General features: G+C 44.0%; 1 protein-coding gene across 1 annotated transcript in view; it reads left to right on the forward strand.

Moving 5' to 3' along the window:
- SLC7A10 (solute carrier family 7 member 10) overlaps window positions 1–13,499 on the forward strand; it is a 76,634-nt gene that overhangs the window by 27,372 nt on the left and 35,763 nt on the right. The gene's annotated exons all lie outside the window — the stretch shown is intronic.

Consider the following 13,499-nt stretch of genomic DNA (forward strand, 5'->3'; position numbering starts at 1 on the left):
TGCTGGGTCTGGCCCTCACACTCCTAGGGGTGTTGTGCTCTGTGGTGTCAGGTAGACCCAATGAGCCTGTCGAGGACAGCCAGATGCAAACCCCATCCTCTTTACTTTACAATTAGATTTTGAAACCACCCTCCCCTATGGAATAGGGCTCAGGGTGATATACATCAGTTTAAAAAACTACATATACATGCACACTTAAAATAGCAAAGTTCATGAATTTACATTAATATAATAGTATAAGCCTACAAAGAGCCTCATGGCACAGAGTGATAAGCTGCAGTACTGTAGTCGAAGCTCATGACCTGAGTTCGATCCAGGCAGAAGATGGGTTCAGGTAGCCAGCTCAAGGTTGACTCAGCCTTACAGCCTTCTGAGGTTGGTAAAATGAGTACCCAGCTTGCTAGGGATAAAGTGGAGATGACTGGGGAAGGCAATGGCAAACCACCCCTTTAAAAGTCTGCCAAGAAAACATCATGATGTAACATCACCCCCATGGTTCAGTAACGACTTGGTGCTTACACAGGGGGACTACCTTTACTTTTACAAGCCTATAACCAGTAAGACGGCAATAAGACTGCCAGAATATACTACTGCCTTGTGAGTGGGGGGAGGAAGGAAAGACAGGAGTGCCAGCCAGCTAGAAAGCCATAACTGTCCTCAAACACCTGGCAGAACTACATTAAATTCTGGATGTTGTTTGGCAGAGAGTTCCAACAGGTTGGGGCCAGGGCAGAAAACACCCTCCATGAGACCATGGGGGTGTTGTGCTGTATGGAAAATGGGAGGGGAGGAGCACTGTTGCAGTAAAGCCATGTTGATTTGGGAGACTGCTAGAGCATCGTGATGCTGCATGACCTCAATTCCAGTTATACAACCGGAAGTGACATCAAACAACACAGTATGATGCTCTACTTGGGGTAGAGACACTGGTGTTCTCCTGGCTTCCTCTGAGGTTCCTTTGGGCAGCAGCTTCTCAGGCTGTTTTGAGGCTAGTTCCTACCTGGCACTGCTAAAGATTCTTTTGATGCTGGGACTAGCCCTCACAGTCCTAGGGGTGTTGTGCTCTGTGGTGTCAGGTAGACCCAATGAGCCTGTCGAGGACAGCCAGATGACTCTCAGGCTGTAGACCACCAGTAGGTTTTTATCAACTGAGCGCAATGCTCTTCAAGGGTCAGGGGCGGAATTCTAGCAGGAGCTCCTTTAGATATTAGGCCACACACCCCTGATGTAGCCAACCAGGAGCTTACAATGCTCTTTTTTGTAAGCTCTTGGAGGATTGGCTACATCAGGGGTGTGTGGCCTAATATGCAAAGGAGCTCCTGCTAGAATTCCACCCCTGTTGGGGAGGATATACCTCCTCAGGCTCTACCCCTATATCTTCAGGAATTTCCTAAGCTGGAGTTGGAAATCCTATAACTGGAGCAATGAACACCCTCTTGACTTTTAAAAAAAAAATCAGTGAAGAGAGTCTGGCAAACAGCAAACCAAGCAGTGTTTAGGAATATGTAACAGCGCATGTGGGGGACCTTGGGCAGAATTCCTGGTATGATAATAGGGGTGTTTAAAACTGAGTCCTTATATTTATTTGTAAAACATTGGCGGGGGTGTTATCATTCATTAACGGGGCAGCGGTCGCTGCCTGAATGGATTTGTATGACTAGAAATTCTGGAGCAGATCACCTAAGGTCCTCTTAACTTTGGCAGTGCTACAGGGTCATGTTTTCACATGAATGAACGGCTCTTGAACGATTTGTGGCTGAAAGTTTTCAAAGTTATTAAGAACAAAAAGGCTTTTCTTTAGTATCAAGCATGCTTGGATACTGGGTCTGTCTATTTTCCTGCCCATGACTCAGAGAACCCGGGTGTATTTAAGGCAAGAAGAAACACAGATATACCACAGGCTTCTCTTAAAATCTATTTCTTCATTATTTCATGTTATTCACAGCCACATGAAGGCTCAATGTTAGAGAAGAAGTATGGACTTATGACTGGTTTGTTGTGTTAGTACATTTTGAAGAGATTAAAAAGGGGAAGATTGTTGAACAGGGCTTACCCTGGGCCTCTGGGTGACAGATTGCATTTCCTACGGAGAGTTAAGAGGAAAATCATGGAACAGCAAGATCAGCTGCAAGTACCACATCTGTAGCCTTTAAAGAACAGTCAGTCTTAACTGGAATTAGGTTTGCCAATTCCCAGTTGGGGGCAGGGGATCCCCTGGTTTGGAGGTTCTCCCCCTGCTTCAGAGTCATCAGAAAGGTGCGGAGGGAAATGCCTGCTGGGCACTCCATTATTTCTGATGGAGACTGATTCCCATAGGGTATAATGGAGAACTGATCCATGGGTATCTGGGGCTCTGGGTGAGCTTTTTTCTTTTAGTTAGAGGCACTAAATCTGCAGCATAGCCTCTTCTGAAAACACGCTCCAGGTTTCAAAAAGATTGGACCAGGGGGTCCAATTCTATGAGCCCCCAAAGAAGGTGCCCCTATCCTTCGTTATTTCCAATGGAGGGAATGCATTTTTAAAGGGAGTGCAGTCTCTTTAAATGTGATGGCCAGAATTCCCTTTAGAGTTCAATTATGCTTGTCACATACTTGCTCCTGGCTCCACCCCCAACGTCTCCTGGCTCCACCCCAAAAATCCCCAGATATTTCTTGAATTGGACCTGGCAACCCTAACTGGAATTCTAATCAAGAGTTCAAAGACAGAAGTCCCCATGGCTGCAATTTCTGCAAACTATTTAGAAAAGATAAGCAGGGACCTGTGAGACTTGCAGGAGAAGAATCCATCCTTTCCCCCCTGTTATGGTTCTAGGTCTCCTTTGGGCCTGGCCATGGTGGTCTCCAAGAGCTGTACTGAGTGCAGAGCAGCTCTTAGACTTTGCTGCTGCTGGGCCCAGGCCCAGAGCAGCTCCCAGACTCCTCTGTGCCCAGGCCCAAAGAAACTCCTAGATGCTGCCGCCACACCTGGAGGGGCTCCTGAACTCTGCCACCATTGCACACCGATCTAGAGTAGCTCCTGGACTCTGCTGCTGCCAGTTCTCCAGAACGAATCTAAGGCTGTGATCACGCACACCAAATAATGCACTTTCAAGCTGGATATTGCCAGTTCACACAGTAAAATCCAGTTGGAAAGTGCATTGAAAGTGGATTGAAAATGCATTATTTAGGGTGTGCGATTGCAGCCTAAAACCAATTTTGCACTTAGATCTTTAATTCTGGTTTAGCCCTGTCCCCCAGTTGACATTTTAAACTAAAATCATAGAATCATAGAGACACAGAGTTGGTTTCTCTGATTCTATTATTTTAGTGTGGAATGTCAGTTTGGGGACAGGGCTAAACCTGGATTAAAGGTCTAGTGCGAAATTGGTCTAAAAGTCTGTTGTCTGTCTCACAGGCCTGTTGTGAGATTGTTGTCTGTGCTTGCACAGACAACGCTCACTTATTTTGGGTGGTATTTAAACTCCCAAAGTATTTTTTGTAAGTTTTCAGATTTTTCTGCCAACCTGGGGGTCCCCCATGTTTGCAGAACTATCTGTTTAAAGTCAGTGAGGCCTCAGTTTGCACATTTAACTATCTGCAGATTGCACTACCTATTAGAATCTAAGATTCATGTTATTTTCTAGAATCCTATAGAGGTCATGGCCAATGCTGTATACCTTCTACATCTTATCATATGAAAGCAAGCCAGCTAGTATTTATTTCAGCAATTGCGGTCCATTGAATAGCACCATCTCTATTTTATGTTTTAATGTTACAAATCAATGTTATTCTGGCACCTAGGAATCCTGGAATTTCTAGGTGCCAGAATTAAGAATGTGGGGACCAACATCTGTAGGTACCATGGAATGACAAAAAAAAGAAGTCAGTATTCTTAAGATGGGATCAGTATCAAACATAGGAATCTAATAGGGGTTTTTTTCTCATTGTGCCTTTTTCTGTCACAGAGGCATCCTTGGAATTACAGCGCAAGGAACAGATTACGAGCTGCAAATAATGACTGTATAAATGTGTACATATACATATGTACAAGGAAATAGTATTACCTCAGTGATATTATTCTGTTTCTGGGGATTCCCCCCTCCCTCTGGTTTTGATTTTGTTTGAACTCACTCATTTTCATTTTCATCAGTACAATTTCCTCACTCCAATACAGTGAAAAGTTGTTCTTCTCGATGTATTTGTGTGAGTTCTGAGAAATTCCTTTGTCTTATTTACTGCGTTGAAGATGAAAAGGAAAGTTTGGCAGATGCATGAACAGCATTACTATTAAAAGATTCATTAATGGGGCTAGTTTTCATTCAAGGCCACCAGATGGAGACGAAGTCTCATATATTGATTTCATGCTTGAAGTGTCCATTTCCCTTGTTTCCATGCTGTGTTCATCCAATCATCCTTGTTTTTATCTAAAATTTAACTGCGGGGGGGGGGGGGCAACATCCAAAGCCTCTTGGGCCAGTTTTGCATGTCTGATTGATTCTACATGACCCTTCATCCCAAAGTGAAATGCAGGGAATTGTAACTGGGCTGTCAGAGTAGGGTTGCCAATCCCCAGGTGGAGGCAGGGGATCCCCCTGTTTGGTGGCCTTTCCCCCACTTCAGGATTATCAGAAAGCTGGAGGGGGGGGAGGGAAATGTCTGCTGGACACTCCATTATTCCCTATGAATATGGAAAATTGATCTGTGGGTATCTGGGGCTCTGGGGGGGGGGGGCTGTTCTTAGAGGTAGAGGCACCAAATTTTCAGCATAGCATCTGGTGCCTCTCCTCAAAACACCCTCCAAGTTTCAAAAAGATTGGACCAGAGGTCCAATTCTATGAGCCCCCAAAGAAGGTGCCCCTGTCCTTCATTATTTCAAATGGAGGGAAGGCATTTAAAAGATGTGTGGTCCCTTTAAATGTGATGGCCAGAACTACCTTTGGAGTCCAATTATGCTTGTCAAATCGTTGCCCCTGGCTCCACCCCAAGGCCTACTCAGCAGGGATGTGATGCCTAGAGTCTGCCCTCAAAAGCTGGCATTTCCACCAGGAGAACTGATCTGGAAGTCAGTTGTAATGCTGGGAGAACATTGGGCCCCACTTGGAGGTTGGCAGCCTTACAGCCCCTCACTTTTGCTCTGGAAATCAGTAAACCTTTTGTGTCGAAATAGAGGGCCCAAAAGGAAATTTAACTATGGGAGTTTGTTATCGCCCACCAAATCAAAAAAATAGAGGATGATTATAACATGATGGAAGGATTAAAGGTAGCAGCTAAACGTAGAAACTGTGTCATAATAGGTGATTTTAACTACCTGCAGATTGATTGGGTCAATATGTGTTCAGGCCGAGAGAAAGAGATTGAGTTTCTAGATGCTCTCAATGACTGTGCTATGGAGCAGATGGTCTCTGAACCTACCAGGGGTGGGGCGATCCTGGATTTGGTCCTAAGTAATGCCGAAGACTTGGTAAAAGATGTAAAAGTGATCACACCGCTTGGGAGCAGTGACCATAACATTATTGATTTCACCATTTGTATAAATAGGGAGTTGCCCCAAAAGACCAGCACAACCAAGTTTAACTTTAAAAGTGGTAAATTCTCTGAAATGAGGAGGCATGTGAAGAGGAAACTGAAAGGAAAGATAAATACAGTCAAAACCCATGGAGAAGCTTGGAGGCTATTTAAAACTACAATCCTAGAAGCTCAGATAAAATATATACCACAAGTTAGGAAAGACACAAACAGGTATAAGAAAAGGCCTGCATGGTTAACAAACAAAGTAATGGAAGCTGTAAAAGGTAAGAAGGATTCCTTTAAGCAGTGGAAAGCTAGTCTAAGTGAGATTAATAAAAGCTGTGGCAAAACAAATGCAAGACTGTGATCAGGCAGGCAAAAAGGGACTATGAGGAGCATATTGCAAAAAACATAAAGACCAACAATAAAATTTCTTCAAATATATTAGAAGCAGGATACCAGCCAGGGAGGCAGTGGGGCCCTTGAATGACCAAGGGGTAAAAGGATTACTGAAGGAGACTAGGGAAATGGCTGAGAAGCTGAATGCATTTTTTTCCTCTGTCTTCACAGAGGAAGATGAGAAGTATTTCCCCGCTCCAGAACCACTAATTTTGGAAGGGGTGTTGAAAGACCTGAGTCAAATTGAGGTGACAAAAGAGGAGGTCCTACAACTGATTGATGAATTAAAAACTAATAAGTCACCAGGTCCGGATGGCATACATCCAAGAGTTCTGAAAGAACTCAAAATTGAACTTGTGGCTCTCCTGACAAAAATATGTAATCTTTCATTGAAATCTGTTCCTGAGGATTCGAAGGTAGCAAATGTCACCCCCATCTTTAAAAAGGGTTCCAGAGGAGATCTGGCCAGTCAGTCTGACTTCAATACCGGGAAAGTTGGTAGAAAGCATTATCAAGGACAGAATGAGTAGGCACATTGATGAACACGGGTTATTGAGGAATACTCAGCATGAATTCTGTAAGGGAAGATCTTGCCTCACTAACCTGTTATAGTTCTTTGAGGGGGTGAACAAACATGTGGACAAAGGGGAACCAATAGATGTTGTTTACCTTGACTTCCAGAAAGCTTTTGATAGTTCCTCATCAAAGGATCCTTAGTAAGCTCGAGAGTCATGGAGTAAAAGGACAGGTCCTCTTGTGGATCAAAAACTGGCTAATTAATAGGAAGCAGAGAGTGAGTATAAATGGGCAGTCTTCACAGTGGAGGACGGTAAGCAGTGGGGTGCCGCAGGGCTCAGTACTGGGTCCCATGCTCTTTAACTTGTTCATAATGATCTGGAGTTGGGAGTAAGCAGTGAAGTGGTCAAGTTTGCAGATGACACTAAATTGTTCAGGGTGGTGAGAACCAGAGAGGATTGTAAGGAACTCCAAAGGGATCTGTTGAGGCTGGGTGAGTGGGCGTCAACGTGGCAGATGAGGTTCAGTGTGGCCAAGTGCAAAGTAATGCACATTGGGGCCAAGAATCCCAGCTACAAATACAAGTTGATGGGGTGTGAACTGGCAGAGACTGACCAAGAGAGAGATCATGGGGTCGTGGTAGATAACTCACTGAAAATGTCAAGACAGTGTGCGATTGCAATAAAAAAGGCCAACGCCAAGCTGGGAATTATTAGGAAGGGAATTGAAAACAAATCAGCCAGTATCATAATGCCCCTGTATAAATCGATGGTGGGATCTCATTTGGAATACTGTGTACAATTCTGGTCACTGCACCTCAAAAGGATATTATAGCACTGAAAAAAGTCCAGAAAAGGGCAACTAGAATGATTAAAGGTTTGGAACACTTTCCCTATGAAGAAAGGTTAAAAGGCTTGGAGCTCTTTAGCTTGGAGAAACGTCGACTGTGGGGTGACATGATAGAGGTTTACAAGATTATGCATGGGATGGAGAAAGTAGAGAAAGAAGTCCTTTTCTCCCTTTCTCACAATACAAGAACTCATGAGCATTCAATTAAATTGCTGAGCAGTCAGGTTAAAACAAATAAAAGGAAGTACTTCTTCACCCAAAGAGTGGTGACACAGAGTGTTGGACTGGATGGGCCATTGGCCTGATCCAACATGGCTTCTCTTATGTTCTTATGTTCTAAACCCTCATTTTCAGCATAGAGTAGATCTAGAAGTTCCCAGTTGGGAAATACCTGGAGATTTTTTGGGGGGTGGAGCCTGAGGAGGGTGGGGTTTGGGGAGGGAGGGACTTCAATAGGGTGTGATGTCATAGAATCCAGCTTCCAAAAGCGGCCATTTTCTCCTGAGGAACTAATCTCTGTTGCCTAGAGATCAGCTGTAATCCCAGGAGTTCTCCAGCCACCTCTGGGATGTTGGGAACCCTAGCACAGGGGCAAAATAGAAACCTCCCGCTATCCACATATTGTCTCCACCACCTCTTGACCATGCAGTGTGGGGTGGACTCATGAAAACCTGGAACTGGTGTCATTGTCCCTGTTCCCCTTCCTCTTGCTCATTGCCAGCCAATGGGAGGGAGGAATTGGCAGAAATAATCATTCTCTTCTTCTGCCATTTTGTTGGAGGAAGTGCCTGGCTAAATATATGCCATCGTGTTTTCATCTAGCGCTGTTTTGGAGCCTGGAAAAGGCTTCCCAGTTTATCTGTGGGGATGGGGGATGCCCTACCCTCAGCTTCCACTTCCTCTTGCAATTCCTGTGGCCAGCAGGATAAAAATACTGTAAAAAAAATTTCGATCAGGCAACAGTGTGATATAACATTTGGGCAAAACTCAAAAATGATGTCAGTTCACTCTAGGAATCACCAGTGATTTCTAAAGAGGTATGATGTCACTTCCAGGTTTCTCCCAGAAGTGACATCACATCATAGTGCCACTCTACCTGGACTCCTACCAGGTGTCACCCATTAGCTTGTAAGGAATTACAAGGCAAGGGAATAAATGATTGGGAAACTTCTCCCCAGTCCAAATCCCTTTTCTTTGAGATACTGCATCTTAAGTAGGCCAATGTATCCTCCTCACTCTGTGTTCCCTGCCCCCAACTATTGTTCAGCTGCCCTTAGCATTGTTCTGAAGGACAGTGACCATGTTCAGTTATGATCAGGCTGTTGCTGGTAGTCTTTTTTTAACAAAAAAAGAGAGAACCTTTTCCTGCATACTTGGGGATGCACACAGAAACATGAATTTCATTGCCTTACTGGTAAAAGCAGAAGGAACTTTAGTTCTTTGTTGTTGTGTCTTACTTCAGCTATCAGAAGTGTACTTTACAGCAGTTTTACAGCACCGTCAGCCAGGAAGGAGGCAAATTACTTCAGTCATAGCAGTCTGCTGTTTTCACACAAAAGAACTAGAAAGAGCTAGACCCCAAAAGGACAAGCATGATCTTAATAGCATAAGAGGTATGGCCTAATATGCAAATGAGTACCTGCTGGGCTTTTTCTACAAAGAAAGCCCTGTGCCAAACAATGAAGATATTGGAAGAAGAAGAAGATATTGGATTTATATCCCGCCCCCCACTCTGAAGAGTCTCAGAGCGGCTCACAATCTCCTTTACCTTCCTCCCCCACAACAGACACCCTGTGAGGTGGGTGCGGCTGGAGAGGGCTCTCACAGCAGCTGCCCTTTCAAGGACAACCTCTGCCAGAGCTATGGCTGACCCAAGGCCATGCTAGCAGGTGCAAGTGGAGGAGTGGGGAATCAAACCTGGTTCTCCCAGATAAGACACTTAACCACTACACCAAACTGGCTCTCCTTGAGATGGAGATGTCAGGGGGTGTGGCCTAGTATGCAAATGAGTTCCTGCTGGGCTTTTTCTACAAAGAAAGCCCTGGGTAGCCATGTTGGTTTGAAGCAACTCTCTCTCTCTCTTTTCTCCCTTTTGAATAATATACCGGAATACTGTTTGTAATAGAACGCAATATATAGGATAAGATTCTTTTTAGACAGCACCTATAAGAACAACATATTGGTACAATATTTAGAGCATTGCATAGTGATTGTCACCACACTTGAGGGGAGGCAGAGATAGGCATCAAAAAGTTAACTTTCCCACAATTAAAAAAGTTTCTCTTACACACTTATCTCCTGTTTTGGCATTTTTATTACATTAAATGTTGTTTCCTCTTAACTGAATCCCTACAGCTGTTGGCTCTGTGTACTTGGCTTGCTGTCCCTGCTTTGTCTCAAAATGTCTACATCATGTTATATGCTAATTCATTTTTTTTCAAATCCTGTGTATAAATTTGAATGCTTTTCTCCCATTTCATTGTATCTGAAGAAGTGTGTCTGTACACATGAAAGCTTATACCTTGAATAAAACTTCGTTGATCTTAAAAGTGCTACTGGACTCTTACTTTATTCTAAATTATTGTTTGTTTTCTTTATTCTAAATTATTATTGTTTTCTCAGTTTTAGTTTTCTCCTGAATCTTCCAGATATCATGTATTGATGTAACCAGTGACACAGAGCATCTGACCACAGTATCATTGCTTTTTGTGGAAAACCTACCACTTGGGCCTAGGAGGCCTTTTCACCCCCTCCCTGTTTTTCCTTATGTAACCTGCAACCCTTGAAAGGAAGTCACTGGATCTGTCGGGACATCACTTGTTGTTTAGAGTCCAGCCTATTAGCATAGCTGTTCTCCTTCCAGGCTCTGAAATGTCAGGTTTTCTCAGACTAGTTTAGCATTCCACCCAGGGGGGACTGTCTTCCTTTGAGAAGGTTCTTCTGAATATTAATGAGAATTCCCCTGTCCAGGTCTGAAAATCTTCGCCAGAAAGCTGCTCGGTTGTTAGATTAAAATTCCTAATGCCTCTTTATAAACGCCCTATCTCTTAGTTGTTTCGAGAAAATTCTTCTTCTGTAAGTGTAATCCATCTCTAAACCTTCCCCAACATGGTCTCTTGTGCTGTGTGCCTTTGTTTAGAATGGCTCAGGTGGTAAATGAATTGTTCTGGAGTTATCAGTTAGAGCCCATTCTTCTGGGAATGCCTTATGTTTTGGTGCCATTTGGCACTTTCATCCAAAAGGAAAAGTGCTGGAAGCAGTGCTCAAATGAGAAAAGAAGATGTTGCATAGTGTGGCATTTGCCAATCTTTGCCTGAGCAGATGGCATCATCAGAACACTGTTGGATCTTTTGTCTGCAGCCAGCCTGTCATTTATTTGTTTTTACTCCATATATATCCCACTTTTCTCCCCAGTGGAGACCCACAGTGGCCTACAACTGTCTTTCCTCCTCCATTTTTATCCTTCCAACAACCTGTAAGATAAGTCAGGTTGAGTGCATGTGAGTAGCCCAAGGTCACTCAGAAAGCTTCTGTGGCAGAGAGGAGATCTGAACCTTAGTCCTCCAGATCCTACCCTGATGCTGTAATTACTAGACCATGCTGACCTTGAGCTAGCCAGCCATCTTCCCTGACCCTCTCTCTCCTCTCCATTAGTAAGCAGGTCACCTATTCATAAGAACATAAGAGAAGCTATGTTGGATCAGGCCAATGAGCCATCCAGTCCAACACCCTGTGTCACACAGTGGCAAAAAAACAGGTGCCATCAGAAGGTCCATCAGTGGGGCCAGGACACTAAAAGCCCTCCCACTGTTGCCCCCCCCCCAAGCACCAAGAATTCAGCTTCACAAGCAGCCCTAGACAACTATATGGGGAACAGGCCTACTGATATCTCCATGCTTTGAAAGATTTTTTAAAGTGTCCACTAAAGAATAAGTCTTGCACAGGAGAAATGGATGGGAGAAGTTCAGAGCAATTGTGCTGCCTTTTTCTAAGATTATGTTGTGATTGACAGTTACGGTGCCAATTTGCAAATGGTTTACATCAAGGTAGCTGGGTTGGTTGTCACATGAATGTTTATTACATGTTGCTTTGGGTCTCCCCTCTTTGAAAAGACAAGCGGGTGGCAACCAGGGACAGGGCCTTTTCAATGGTGGCTCCCCTGTTATGGCATACCCTAAAGCCCACTAGGCGGGCATTTATGTTGACAGCTTTTAAACACTAGGTAAAGATAATTTTATTTTCTCCTACTTGTAATGGATATGCATTTTCCCTGTAACATTTCTTCTTTTTTCATTGTTTTAATACTGAGTTTGCTATTTTATCAAGGTTCTATAGTCGCCATGCTTTTACTGCTGGTTGCGCTCAATTCCTGTTGATAGGCAATGATGCAGGAGGGAAGGGGTTAACTCTCCTCCAACCAACCCCAGCATTATGGCTGTGATTCAGATTGGGGTAAGAAGGTGGACCTAACACATCTTTTAAAAGATGTTAATTATGTATTTGGAGATCTGATCAAAGATTTCAAACATAATGTGTCGTATTGCCTTGAGAAAATAACTAAAAGGTGCTTTGCATGTTAAAAAAAATCAGTATACAAATTAATACTTACTATGTTAGCCAAACATGGGCAGGGATGGGCACGAACTGGGAAAATGTAGTTCAGTTCAGATTGTGAGGTTTGCCGTGCAGTAGAACAGCCCCCAGTGTGCTAGAGACACCAAACTCACAGGGGATCTCTGGGTGACTCTCCTCTACTTGACCTCCAAGTTTGATGAGGATTAGATTTACAGGGTCTGAGTTATGGCCCCCCCAAAGAATGGAGGGGGGGGCAGCAAAATAAGCAAGAGGCAGTGCCCAGCAGAACCAGTGCCACTGTGGCAGTGCAAACCAAACAGGACTAAGGTCAAACCAGAAAATCTCTGCAGTGCAATAGAAACTGAAGGTGGTGGGTAGGGATGGACACGAATCTAAGTATGAATCATGGTTTGTGCCTAAAATAGCCAATTTGTGGTTTGTTCAGAATCGGTTCGGGTACTTGCACTAAACATGACTTGCAAAACAAAGTGGCTTGTTTTGGGGGTGATTTGTCTGTGTCATTATCAGCAGGGGATCCTCCTCGCATGCTGCGACATGCCTGGTGTGATGACATCACCTGGAAATGATGCACATAGCCCCAGCAAATGTGCCTCATGTGATAGCATCACTTCTGGGTGACATCATCATGCTGGTGTTTTCTAGCCCTCCCAAACCAAACGAACCAATGAACCACAATTCGTTCAGAAAAATTAAACCACTGGCTCAGACAAACCAACAAACCATGAAACAAAAACCCCCACCATTTTCACATTCCATGCCCATCCCTAGAGATGGGGAATTTTTGCAAGTCCAGCAGAACCAGTGCAATGTAGAAGAAGAAGAATTGCAGATTTATACCCCGCCCTTCTCTCTGAATCAGAGACTCAGAGCAGTTTACAATCTCCTTTATCTTCTTCCCTCACAACAGACACACTGTGAGGTTTGTGGGGCTGAGAGAACTCTCACAGAAACTCCCTTTCAAGGACATCTCCTACAAAAGCTATGGCTAACCCAAGGCCATTCCAGCAGCTGCAAGTGGAGGAGTGGGGAATCAAACCTGGTTCTCCTATATAAGAGTCCATGCATTTAACCACTACACCAAACTGGCTCTAATGCCCAGCAGAACTCAGCACCATTGTGGCAATGCCAGATTAACAGGACTAATGTCTAGCATAGAATCACACTCCAAACATGGGGAGGAGGGGGCTTGTAAGCCCAGCAAAACCAGTACAATGTACAGAGTGCCCAGCAGAACCCAGTGTCACTGGAACTGCAAGCTTAAAAGGACTGATCTCAAAGTACAGAGTCACAAATCCAAGCAAGGGGGGTGAGATTTTGCAATCTCTGTGCAAAAAAGGAAGGCCTGCAAAGGTGTGTCGGGGGGGGGGGGGACATGACTAGTTTAAAACCGACAAGTGTTTCTAAAGCTGGAAAATTTCACACACCCATTACTTTGAAGTTTGTAAACATTTTGTTTGAGAGGAGATGGTCTGTCTGGAAATGTATCTATTCATGAACCAGCATGAACCTCCACAAACAGCTTTAAAGTTTGTGGAAAGTTCAGGCAGGCTGACCTGCCACAAACCTAATTTAATGAACCACAAACCAGCCAAAATTCATCACAAACTGGCCCATGCCTATCCCTAGATATGGGGTTGCCCTTGAAGACAGTCT

This window comes from Heteronotia binoei, chromosome 14, assembly GCF_032191835.1.
Source record: "Heteronotia binoei isolate CCM8104 ecotype False Entrance Well chromosome 14, APGP_CSIRO_Hbin_v1, whole genome shotgun sequence".
Lineage (NCBI taxonomy): Eukaryota > Metazoa > Chordata > Lepidosauria > Squamata > Gekkonidae > Heteronotia > Heteronotia binoei.